The 10,893-nt window shown below is 38.0% G+C and overlaps 1 protein-coding gene across 1 annotated transcript in view; it reads left to right on the top strand.

Moving 5' to 3' along the window:
* Positions 1 to 2,847: 2,847 nt before the first annotated feature.
* cntn5 (contactin 5) overlaps positions 2,848 to 10,893 on the top strand; it is a 90,911-nt gene continuing 82,865 nt past the window's right edge. The window contains exon 1 of the mRNA XM_066699414.1: positions 2,848 to 2,974. The gene's annotated coding sequence lies outside the window, so the exon portion shown is untranslated. The remainder of the gene's footprint in view (positions 2,975 to 10,893) is intronic.

Below are 10,893 nucleotides of genomic sequence, written 5' to 3'. Positions count from 1 at the left end.
TTTTTTGGTCCATTCCCAGCCTTTCCTTTTGTATTTTTGCACTATTGTCTCCTAAATCAAAGCAATGGCAAAGAGCTGTGCTAGCCTTTATGTATATACAGACTAATTATTTTTTACTCTTCTGCATATTTTTAATCACAAAGTATTTAGTGTTCCTTCGGATCTTACCAATTTTTTTTTATAATATAAGTTAAACAGAAAAGTTATTTAGAATTTGGGAGTACAGTAAGAAACCAGCAGGATATAAAGCAGTTTTTTTTTCCTTGATAGCAATAACACTGGAGAGCAATTGAATCATCTCTTCGTATGGATTGTTTAGCACCTGGAAGGTTTGTCTCCAGAAATTAATTGAGCTGGCACATGAAAAAGGGCCTTTCCCTGGAGTAACCTTTAGTGGAATTCATGCAAAATCTGAATTGTCCTGAAGCACAAATGGAATGAAAAGGATTGTTTTACTGGCTTGTGTGTTAAGAGACCGCTGGAACATTTACTCAGTCTTGAGCAAATTTCAAAAGCTGATGCAAACAAATGCGCATTTGAAAGGGCCTACATATTCTTTTTTATATATATATATATATATATATATAACAATGCTTTACACTTTTATGGATCCACAAACAATGTCCAGCCTGCCCTGAGAGGCACATCTTAGAACAAATTATAGTAAATATGGAGCAATGTATCAATTAATTGGTAATTGTTTTTAATTGTTTTTGGCTTTACGTTTCCCGAAGACAGATCATTATAGATCATGACCCAAAATCATAAAATATCAAGGGGATGGGATCAAACATTTCTCAGGGCAGCAATACCGCTTCCACCAGTTGACCACCTGTTAAATTAGAGCATAGAATTGCAAGACTGGCACATCCGTGTGTTTTGAAGTATTTACATCAGACAGAAATGGAAGGGGAATTACATAACAGAAGGGAATCCTGGAGGGTAATGTTACTTTGCTGTTGTATACGTGACCAAAATGTAACTGTGCAAGACAAGCATGCATCTTTATTTACTTATTTATGTATGTATTTATGTATTTTACTACTTTACTTCTCCCTCTGTCTCTGTGTCTCTCTCTCTCTCTCTCTCCTGGAATGTGCTGAACTTCGTGTTCTGAACTTCGTGTTCTGAACAAGCTTGTGAAATTTGCATCTCTGAGATGTTGTTTCCCTGAGAGTTTTTCGTTATTAAAATTAATAAGGGCATTTGCATACAGTTTTTCTCAAAGTTAGAGGACTACAAAGTGTGCGGAAGGGGTTTAGAATTCCAAACAATGTGGTAAATATTTAATGTGTAGCAATACTATTGAAACACTTGGAAACGAATTACCATCAAGACTTCTTTTAATGACATTTTCCCTAAACATGCAAGGGCTAGCAGAAAATACACAAGTGAAGGTCACATTTGCAAGTATTATAAGGTAGCTTTTAATTAGGATCTTGTAAATGTCAATGAACCTTTTCAACTGACCCAAGTGCTAGACTGGAAAATGAAAAGAAAAGGAAAAATGTATGCAGCCTAGAAATTGATCCCCATTTAGCAGAGGTTAGCCTTTTCCCCTCCTTAAAGCCAAAATATAAATTATGTTGTGTGATGAACTGAAGAAAGTATTAATATGTCATGTGGCATGCGTTTGCCGAGTGGTGTATTAAATACTAGTCATCTGAGGATTTGCTGGGCCAACTTGTTTGATACAACATAATCTGAAGCTGTTAAAATGTATCCTTGAGAAACTGAGGTACCAGTGGCTAAGACACCCAATATACACTACCGGTCCAAAGTTTTAGAACACCTCCAATTTACACAGTTTAATGTCTCATTGTACTCTGAAATTAAAGCATAGAACAAATAAACAATTGCAGATAAAAATAAATCATGGAATCGTTCTGAAAATGAAACCCCTTAAGCTGACAAACCCCTTTGGGACCCTTAAAATGGCACCAAATCCGTGTGCTTCTCTTTAATCCCATGTGTACTCGTCACTGTTGTGCTGTTTGCCAAGTGTTTGCCAAGTGGAGACTCTCAGCTTTCTAACGATGTGAAGCATTCTCTGATGTGAAAAATGTGTGGGGAGGTGTGGGGATACTTGGTCTGAGTAGGAATCAGTAGAAAATAGTAGTAGAAAATATTGACAATTATGACATATTCTGGCTCCAGACAGTCTACTGATCAAAACAAGACCATCCATGTCTTGGTAGAAGCAACACACCCCTGTAGAGAGCTCAAAATGTCAAGATGGAAAACTGTTTACAGTGCACTAATACACACTGATTTTACATAATTGGATTTGAACTTCTCAGTGTTTGATAGAACATCAAATAATATATACTGGATTAATTCCCCCCGGCACGAAAACTGTAAATCGGATGTGATTGAGAATGAAATGCGCTGGTAGCCAAGAGAATAAGCTTTCAATTGTAAGAACACAGTGTAACTTCTATGCACAGGAGCTGTGCTTAACACTGCCAAATAATGCTTAAGAGGGTGTAGTAACACAGCATGGAATGTACATTATTTTTCAGTTTTTGGTAACCTAAACTTTTTTTTTTTAACCTCTGGCAGTTTACCGCTTGCCTTTGTACCATTTCAGGTTATTCACTGGACTTGAACTGCTTACATTTCAATACAAACTGGAAAAATGGGGGTGTTCTAAAACTTTTGACCGGTAGTGTATGTAAAGGGCTTTTCTTTTAAAGACAAATTGTGTCCTTTTGGGGAAAACAACAACAACATCGTCTTTATTTTGTGTTCTTAGAGTTTTCCAAAGCCATTGCTGGACGGCCGGCTTCGTACGCTGCTCTCCTCAGAATTAAGCCGGAGAGCTCATCCTCGTCCCTGCTCAGTTCTAAGATCAGGCCCCGCTACGGTCAGTCCTCATCCGGGTCCTCTTCATCGCACGAATGGCCGTACTTCTCCAGCCAGCAACTGTCATCTCGCAGTATAGTCAACTCAGCTGCGAGCTTCAGAAAAGATGGTAAGAGTTGTTTTACTTTACATATAGTATTGAAGTATTTAGACCTGTATGTATGTATTTCCATATTTATTTAATACGTTGTTGGGTTTCTTTTTCCAACTTTGAGACACTTTGTTGTACACCTCAACCTCATTTGCAAGAATCATCAATTTCTGCAGCCCAACAAATCGCAAAACACATTCCTTAAAACAAACAAAAGAAAACACTCTACTCTATGCCTCACTTTTCAGATTACTGCATCTGTAATTACATTCAGAGCCTTCTTGACACTAGCAGGAACTGTACTGTCTCTTTGTGAACAATGATAGCTGTTTTAAAATGGTGCATTAATTGAGACCTGTGCAAGTATGTGTGTGCATATATACACTCACCTAAAGGATTATTAGGAACACCATACTAATACTGTGTTTGACCCCCTTTCGCCTTCAGAACTGCCTTAATTCTACGTGGCATTGATTCAACAAGGTGCTGAAAGCATTCTTTAGAAATGTTGGCCCATATTGATAGGATAGCATCTTGCAGTTGATGGAGATTAGTGGGATGCACATCCAGGGCACGAAGCTCCCGTTCCACCACATCCCAAAGATGCTCTATTGGGTTGAGATCTGGTGACTGTGGGGGCCAGTTTAGTACAGTGAACTCATTGTCATGTTCAAGAAACCAATTTGAAATGATTCGACCTTTGTGACATGGTGCATTATCCTGCTGGAAGTAGCCATCAGAGGATGGGTACATGGTGGTCATAAAGGGATGGACATGGTCAGAAACAATGCTCAGGTAGGCCGTGGCATTTAAACGATGCCCAATTGGCACTAAGGGGCCTAAAGTGTGCCAAGAAAACATCCCCCACACCATTACACCACCACCACCAGCCTGCACAGTGGTAACAAGGCATGATGGATCCATGTTCTCATTCTGTTTACGCCAAATTCTGACTCTACCATCTGAATGTCTCAACAGAAATCGAGACTCGTCAGACCAGGCAACATTTTTCCAGTCTTCAACTGTCCAATTTTGGTGAGCTTGTGCAAATTGTAGCCTCTTTTTCCTATTTGTAGTGGAGATGAGTGGTACCCGGTGGGGTCTTCTGCTGTTGTAGCCCATCCGCCTCAAGGTTGTACGTGTTGTGGCTTCACAAATGCTTTGCTGCATACCTCGGTTGTAACGAGTGGTTATTTCAGTCAAAGTTGCTCTTCTATCAGCTTGAATCAGTCGGCCCATTCTCCTCTGACCTCTAGCATCAACAAGGCATTTTCGCCCACAGGACTGCCGCATACTGGATGTTTTTCCCTTTTCACACCATTCTTTGTCAACCCTAGAAATGGTTGTGCGTGAAAATCCTAGTAACTGAGCAGATTGTGAAATACTCAGACCGGCCCGTCTGGCACCAACAACCATGCCACACTCAAAATTGCTTAAATCACCTTTCTTTCCCATTCAGACATTCAGTTTGGAGTTCAGGAGATTGTCTTGACCAGGACCACACCCCTAAATGCATTGAAGCAACTGCCATGTGATTGGTTGATTAGAAAATTGCATTAATGAGAAATTGAACAGGTGTTCCTAATAATCCTTTAGGTGAGTGTATATATATATATATATATATATATATATATATATATATATATATACATATAAATATTTAGTTTGTGAATTGCTTACATCATGGAAATGAATGGTAACAAAGATTTCATTAACCTCTTCACTTAATCGATAGCCAAAGTGTTCAGCGATGCACCCTGGGGTCAAATTCTTTAGAGATGTCTGTTACCTTAATTATATAGGGCTTCAGCTTAAATGAGATCAAGAATCCAGCAAAGCTATTAGACTGTGATAAAGTGTCTTTTGTGCTCCTCAAAATAGTCTCTGACACTGTGATCAATAGATGAGGGAATTTCCTAGTACCACAGGGAGCAGAACAACACAGTTATGGATTCTGGTTTAATATTTGGGTGCAGCACATTTATAAAAGCTTCTTGCTACGTTATCATATTTGTTGCCTTCACTACTGATTCACTCTCATCGACCACACTAGGACTATTTGCTTTAGTTGGGCTATTGATATTATTGAATCAGGACTTTATGCACACTCAAGTCTCACTTCCTCTCACTAGCTCATGAGTGTCTCTAATAGAGGCATTACACTCCAACCTCTTCTTAATGAGGTGAGCATGATTGTGGGATTGCGTATAGCTTTGGCAACCTTTTAAATTGGAAAAGGCTGGAATGTTTTGTTACATTGTAAAACAAGGCTTTGGAGAATTATTATTATGTATCTAATTATTTGCTTAAATTAACAAAGATATATATATATATATATATATATATATATATATATATATATATCTTTAGATAGACAGACAGCATAGGTTTTTATCTTCATTGTTCAATCCCCTGGCTCTTGTCAATACAAGAACAAGAGTTTTAATGGATATGTTTGACGGAAGAAAGGAGACTCATTTTCCCAGCCCAGCAGGGAAGCAGAAAATGACTACTACTCTTATTAATAAATCATATCATAGAATGGCCAGTGTTTGTCAGAGCTGGTCCCCTACCAGCATTAATGTGCTTTCTGAATGACGAGATGAAATGTGAAACCAGTGGTAGTCATTTAAGAATCTGGCTTAGATGGTATTGTATGACCTCTGGGGAAAGGAGTCTTTAAGTGCTGTTAAAGCTGCATGTGTCCAAAGCGAAAGCTTAGTTACTCACGACAGTGTTGATTTGCACATTTAAAGGACTGATCTGCACTGATTAACTTGTAGATCTCCTGCTGGAAGGCCCCGTTTCAAAGACGTTCAATGGTGCCATTGCAGAAAACCTTGTAACAGCAGTTGATTTCAGTGTCCCATTACTATCCCAACCCTGTCCTTCTGTCGGATTTATGCAGGCAGGGCATACTGTCAAGCTGCTGTAATCTGGACATCACAGATTACAATTGTCTTTCAACTGGGCCAACCAATCTCAGACATGTCTTTATACAGCTGGAGATAAAAGTTCAAATGTAAACTGGTCATCCCAGGCAAGAAGATTCACTCTTTTGGGATTCAAAGCAAGAAATATCCCCCATGATATTATGCCACCCACAAATAAAATGTATTTCAATTTTAAATGGGTGGCGCTCAATAAAGTAATTTGCTAGGGTCAACTGAACATGTAAATCCAAATACAATTATAGCTATATAGCAGAGATTTAAATTACAGAATCTTCAAGTGTATAGAAAAATGTATACCTCTGTACAATTAACTAAAGAATGTTTCCACTGCTACACAGTTCATTTGATATATATATATATATATATATATATATATATATATATATTAGAGATTGTTGCTCTCCCCTGCCTAGTATATATTTGCAAGCAACAGAAATGTAAATCCATGTAATATAGCATCCATTTGAATAGCCTGCATAATTCATGACGAAAATTGATTTTTTTTTCCCAGTTATTTTGCTGCTTGAGTACAGGGGGCCATTATAGCAGAGTGGAGTGGAGTGTGTTCTTGTGCCCTGTAACAATAAATCCCAGTGATTTTTTTCTTCACTCTTTTTAGTTATCCCTCTAGTAAAAATGCATGTTGCTGTGAACCTTTCTCATTGAAGTCTGTGCAACCTTGATGTCCTGCCAGAAACATTGTTGCACATGAAATATTTTTTTATTTTTGTTTTCAAGGAAAGTTATGGCCAAGGCTCACAGAGTAGCGACTGTGTACCCTTGCTTTATTGTATTTACATTTTGAACATACAATCTGTGTATAATTGCACAGATCATTCTGGGGAAAACATAATATATTGTCTTTGGTTGTTTAAAGATTGTAATGCAAAATTGGTGTTGTATAGTTGTTGTATGACGTTACATTCCAGTAGGTGTAAAGAAAGACTATAAACGTGTTTGCTGCAATCCCAATGTACTGTTCAGTGATATGTATCTTTCATAAAGTCTGTTGTATTCTACTCAAAATTCATTATCACTACCAAGCACTAGACCCTCCGTTTGGCAGGTCATATTGGCAGCAGTTGAAGTCAAACATTTCAAAGAAACATTCATCACAAATACTGATGAAATTAGTGCAATAACTGTTCATATCTTGATAAGAGCAAGAAAGAAGGGATTTGTCTTTAAAAAATGCTGAGCATTGGGAGTTAAAGTGACATGGTAGCCTAATGCTGGTTCTCATTAGGGATAATTAGTTAAGTCCACCTTACTCCAGTCCACCCAGCTAGTATCTGGGAGGCTAACTAGCAATACTCCTTTCAAGATGGGTCCACAGAATCCAATTTGTTGAATTGAATGTAAATATTGTGTAACTTGTCCTTTGCTTCCATTTCCTTTGATTGTACTGGTACTAGTGAAGTGCATTGTGGATATGGAGAATGTGACAAAAGCATTTTAGATAAAAGAAATGACTTGGTGGAGTCCTAATTTTCTGTAGAATTGTTCTTAACAAGGTTTAATACAGGCATTCATCGCTAGCCAGAGAATATGAAATGTCCAGTGGCCACAGGGCAGGTAGCTGCTGATTCAGTTCCTTCAGTAAGCCTGGCAAATTGCAGTGTTACCGTCAGATAAATTATTAAAGTGACATTATTAAACTATAAAAATCTTAAAATATAAACCAATGCCACATGCTGATAATGCAGAGTGTGCCTTGGAATTTACAACCGTAATATAGTACATATAAAGAACAGGCTCCATCTGAACTGACAGCTCCAAAGAGCATTTATTTATTTTCTTTTTTTTCTTCAGCTTTTGATGTCTTTACTGAAAATCACTGGGCTACAGCACTCCATATTGAAAACAGCAGATTTAACCATGGGGTGTTCTGATTATTGCGAATATTCCAAGGCAGTAGATAGGGACTGTTTTGTTTAATATCGTAAAAATACCATGCCCATTATGAAAGCCATTATAGTACAATTCAAAGGAGAGAGAGAATTAAATTGTAGTTATAAATGTGCCGTAGCTTTCTAAAATGTATTGGTATGGGTTATAAATGTGTTTATACGTGGTCTTAAACCACTCTCTGGGTCCCTCTTCCTATTAATATATTATTATTGTAATAATTATTATGATGATGATAATAATAATACAAAATATTTAATTTAGGTGAGAACCTTATCCTAAGCAGCTTAAAGTGAACCAGTGCATTGTATCTGGAATCAATGTGATAAATTATGTATTTATTGAATTCTTCTTTCAACATGTATATGTATATATAGGCTGCCAGCTTAACATCCCTAAGGACAGACAGCCAGTTCATATGCTAAATGGTTCTGACTGAGGCTGCAAGGCATGCTGGTTTTTGCCTCCCTGCTCTGTTGTTTCAATTATCGTATTGCAGGGTTGGTGATTCCATGCTGCTTTCTCCCTAACGCTCAGATAGAGCCAGCTGAGCTTATGCCAGTCAAACAGACCCCTTAACAACATGGCAAACTAAAGAAAAAATAGAAAGAACAAACTTTAAAAAATAATTCCTTAATAAGTGACAACCCCTCAGTGTCCTTTTGGTCTCTAGTGACACATGCTAATGTAAAACACACATATCCGTGTCACAGTGATGGAGCAGGTCTGAATTGGGATCCACCTGGGTGTAAAACCTAACCTAGATACATATCGGAGTGTGGTTGTGTGAAATAAAGTTAAGAGCAATTTGCCTGTCAACGCATTAGTCAATCGGGGGGCCCTTCCACCCTGGTAGGGATAGGGCAGAAAGGTGAAGCCTTTGGCACAACACCTGCATTCTTTCCCCAGTGAATTTTAGTTTTTTTACTATCAAACCCATCTTTGTTTGGCCTTTGCAGAGTTGCCACAGAGTGCTGTACACACTGAAATCACACTTGCTTGTGTTAGTAATATAAACGGTAAAATAAACTAGTAGGCACAGAGGAGAGAAAACTAAATCTCCTACGGGATATCAGACTTACAGGACAGAGTAAATCTCTAAGGGTTCACGGTTTAAGGCCAAGGCATAATGGTTGCCTCCCCTCCAGGTAGTGCAAAAAAGACCAGAAAATCCAGTCCTTTGGGGGGTGTCTCATCATCCCTCTCGGGTTGGGGTTGTGTTATGGTTGTGGTTTCACAATGTTTATTGCACTTTCCGATCTCAAGCCTAATTTACTTTAGCAAATGCTTTGACTGCAGGGTGCTTCATAAAATATACTTGACTTACAGTGTGTGGTCTATAATTCTGAATTCCATCACTTCTTTCAGTAAAACCCCAGAATAAAAAGAGGAATTAATCGTTGCACAGTGAAGAACCATCCCCTTGTTATCACTTCCTTTCCAATAAAAACATGGATATGCTTTTCAATAAGCTCATAGTTATGTGGGAGACCTTCATAAAAATTTTGCCTCTAAATTCAATAAACAGCCTAGGAGATTTGTTATTTTATTTTGTTATATTATATTTGTCTTAATCATCGTCTTTTTAAACACGACTCAGTTAACCTTCTGGATGAAAGCAGTTCTTCAAATGCTGGATATGATATAACTACACACAACTTGCTTTGCTGTATTTTGAGTGATTTAGGAAGCAGGGAGACGAGATTATTCTTATTCCTTTTTGCTCTTAACTTGTGATTTATGTATAATACTACAAAGCATTTTATTTCCCTGTGGAGCCGTATTTTGCTGACAAGAAGCTGCTGAGATTACAAGAGTGTGCACAGCCAGAGGTAGCAAGGCCTTTCTTGTCATCGGGTCATTTTTAAATGGTGAAGAATAACGCTGGCTTCATCAGTAACCGGTGTGCTTTATTATTACTGTTATTCTCCCTGAGGTGAGGAAGGATTTCGGATTTAAAAGTATTTTTTTATTGCTGCTATAATAGCAGATTGAATTTTTTTCATGCCATTGACAAAGAATGCTTTCAGAACAGTTTTCAGTGATATGAATTTTCATTTGCTAGTTGCCAAGCTTTTTTTTTTTTATCCAGTCTTTATTTATTCTTCTGAACATGATGATGGGCTTTAATCGTTTTTATTGCTACCTTGATTGCCACTGAACAAACAACTAATTTACATTTGAAAATGCTTGGTGTGATTAATTTGATCGGTATCAGAAAGACGTAGACCTCTGAATTGTGCCTGCTCGTACTTCCCCTTCTTCTGTACTACGATATAGGCCGTTATAAGTGTGGAAAAATACTGAGGGTAACACAATGCTTCCTAGGGAGGCTTGTGTTGTAGATGTATCTAAGCACTCCTCTGAAGCAATAAAATTGACAGTAGACTTGGGACAACCTAAAAAAAAGACTTGCAACACAGCAGTATATATGCAAATAATCAAACATACACAATCTATTTAAAGTATTACATACATTCATAAACTACTTTTGTTTTTTTAAATGTTTAGTTTTTTCTGATGGCGATACAGCCCATTAACGCACATCCCGAAAGCAAAGCGTTGCACATCGCTGTCTGGAGGAAACCCTGGGCTTAGATGTGTTCCATTCGTACTTGAAAGAAACTCCAAAATGACATAAAGAGTGTAAATTATTCACATAGAAAGGAAGGGGATTGTAACTGTAACCACCAGGGAGAAGGAAGCACGCTAGTAAGCATATGGATATGTGGGAGTATTTGTGTAGAGGAAAGTTCTTTAATTTCAGAAGGTGGAGGCCTGAGGTTTCATTGACAATTCGGCAGATTTCTGCATTGCTCCGTTACAGGCAGCGATACTGTGACCCTTTCAAGCCATGCCATCGCCTGGTTCTGTTCCATCAATGTTGGACTAGTGAAACCTCGCCAATTAACACCACGAAACCAAGAACTAATAATACATTTAGGAATGGATATAAATGTCCTTCAGCTTCTGCATAAAGGTTATCCATCTACTTACCTCACTTACACACCTGTAACACCCACCAGCCTTATTCGTACTTCTGCTGCACCCTGACAAGATGCCTGGAGGCACAGT

Source organism: Amia ocellicauda, chromosome 3, assembly GCF_036373705.1.
Source record: "Amia ocellicauda isolate fAmiCal2 chromosome 3, fAmiCal2.hap1, whole genome shotgun sequence".
Lineage (NCBI taxonomy): Eukaryota > Metazoa > Chordata > Actinopteri > Amiiformes > Amiidae > Amia > Amia ocellicauda.
Note: the sequence above shows the minus strand (reverse complement) of the source record. Positions and strands in the feature narration are given on the sequence as shown.